Source organism: Mandrillus leucophaeus, unplaced genomic scaffold (genome assembly GCF_000951045.1).
Source record: "Mandrillus leucophaeus isolate KB7577 unplaced genomic scaffold, Mleu.le_1.0 Scaffold1376, whole genome shotgun sequence".
Taxonomy (NCBI): Eukaryota; Metazoa; Chordata; class Mammalia; order Primates; family Cercopithecidae; genus Mandrillus; species Mandrillus leucophaeus.
In genome coordinates, this window is record NW_012101339.1 from 51,557 (window position 1) to 54,122 (window position 2,566).

At 37.8% G+C, this 2,566-nt stretch overlaps 1 protein-coding gene across 1 annotated transcript in view; it reads left to right on the top strand.

The window, feature by feature from the left end:
- Nucleotides 1-2,566, top strand: part of LOC105534662 (calcium-binding mitochondrial carrier protein SCaMC-1-like) — a gene marked incomplete at its 5' end in the record, with an annotated part of 35,064 nt that overhangs the window by 26,376 nt on the left and 6,122 nt on the right. The window lies entirely within an intron of this gene.

Sequence of the window (2,566 nt, forward strand, 5' to 3'; positions counted from 1 at the left end):
GTTGCCTTTCAGCACATTAAAGGAATTTGCATGGATATATCACTCAAAGGCACCGGGATTGATTTTATTTTCCTGCTTGAATAATTTTAAAATATCTCTGTACTGTATCAGTTGTTCATAAGTAAGAGCCAGTTATTGAGAAGTTACAATCATGTTTATGATTGCTTTCTTTTATGATTTCTCTGATTTATAAACATCATGAGATAATGCAAATCCCTGGATTGCTAGATAAGATGGGTGAATCTGATCAATATATCTTTATTATATTCTTTTACATTTAGGTACTAAAGACCAGACTGGCTATAGGTAAAACTGGAGAGTATTCAGGGATTATTGATTGTGGCAAGAAGCTTCTAAAACAAGAAGGTGTCAGATCATTTTTCAAAGGTTATACTCCTAACTTGCTAGGCATTGTACCTTATGCAGGCATAGATCTTGCTGTTTATGAGGTGAGTTTATTCTCATAATATGACGTTGTATGTTAGATTTGAAAATATGGCACAACAAGTTTTACTGTAGAAATATGGTTATAAATGAGTTTTCATTAAAACAGCTTCTGACCAAGAGAGAATTGAATGGTTTTATCTGATTTTTCATTTTATATATTACATATCTGGTATTCCAGTAATACTTTTATTTGGTGTTTTTTTGTGAATCAATTTTTGGTAATAATAATTTTAAGTTCTGATAAAACAGTGATTCTCAATCCTGGATGCATATCAGAATCACCTACATATGGATCTTTAAAAAATATGGTTTTTTTTGTTTTGTTTTGTTTTGTTTTTTTGAGATGGAGTCTTGCTCTGTCACCCAGGCTGGAGTGCAGTGGCGTGATCTCGGCTCACTGCAAGCTCCGCCTCCCAGGTTCACCCCATTCTCCTGTCTCAGCCTCCCGAATAGCTGGGACTACAGGTGCCCGCCACCTCGCCCGGCTCATTTTTTGCATTTTTAGTAGAGACGGGGTTTCACTGTGTTAGCCAGGATGGTCTTGATCTCCTGACCTTGTGATCCACCCGCCTTGGCCTCCCGAAGTGCTGGGATTACAGGCGTGAGCCACCGTGCCTGGCCAAAAAAACAGGATTCTTGGGCCACATCCTGAGATATTCTCATTTAATTATCCCGAGGAGACCGAGTGCGGTGGCTCAGGCATGTAATTCCAGCACCTCGGGAGGTTGAGGGGGTTGGATCCCTTGAGCCCAGGAGTTTGAGATCAGCCTTGGTAACACAGTGAAATCCCATCTTGACCAAAAATACAAAAATTGGCCAGTCTCATAACTTGGTCTCAAAATAAATAAATAGATTTAAAAATTTTTAAAAATTATCCTGAGGAGAGGCCTAGGATTCAGGTTTTTTAACTGCCCGGAAAAATCTGTTGTATAAGTAAGATTGTGAAAGTTGAGATATCATCACACAGTTGTAAAAATGAGAATGTAAAAATTACAGGAGTAATTGCGGCCTGAGGAAGAAAGGCAGGATGGAGATAGGACAAAAAAGCTGATAGTGTAATGCATAGGCAAGATGCCAGCTTACTCCCCTTTCAGCTGATCATTTTATTTCTATGGCCATACATCTGTTTCAGGAAGCGCATCTTAGCAGTATATATACCATTTTGTCATAAGAACCAGGTGAAGGTGTGTGATTAGAATAAATTCATTCTCAACACAGGAAGGGCAGTTCTCTAGATATAAGCCCAGTGGTATTTTTGGCAAGTGGTATCATCATCATGTGAAAGACAGATAACTTCCTTTAGCACTTTTAAAAGTACACTTATATTTTTGTAGGTGTTTAAAGTATTGAATATTCTAGCATGCATTTATTTTCCTTTTTGTTTTCTTGCATCTATGATCCTATTACAATAAATTTGTTGCTGCTGTTTGTGTTGCGCTGTCGTCATTCTTTGATTTCTATGGTTCAGTATCTTCTGCTTTACACATTTGCCAGATGCCATTACACATTTCTCTTTGTATTGTTACATGACTGTAGTAAGTGCATACTGAGTAAAAACATTTCAAAATTTATTTTTTCAAAAGCATCAAATTACACATTTTGTAGTAATCACTGCAGTGCATAATGGTAAAGTTGCTGTCCTTCAATAAATGAACAGTTCTGGAAGCACTTACTGATGTTTTAAACTCAATATTTCTTAATTTCTTACAGTCACTTTTATTCAACGAAAAGAAAATAGGGACAGAGGACTCTTAAAAGTTGAGAAAATGTGATTTTGTTAACCTAGAGTGGATTGTGCAGTCTTCCTCTCTACAATAGTCTGTTGATCCCTGTGAGAATCTCCAGGTTTTTGTTTGAATATAATTACAAACCAAAGAACAAGCAAAGCAAACAAACAAACAAACAAACAAAAAAACACCAAAACCCAAAACAAACCATAGGGGAACTCAAACTGAGGCAGTATGAATATGTTGGTTTGAAAACATTAGTGCAACCTGTCCCTGATAAGACTACAGGGATAGAGGCCGGGTGCGGTGGCTCACGCCTGTAATCCCAGCACTTTGGGAGGCCGAGGAAGGCGGATCACAAGGTCAGGAGATAGAGACCATCCTGGCTAACA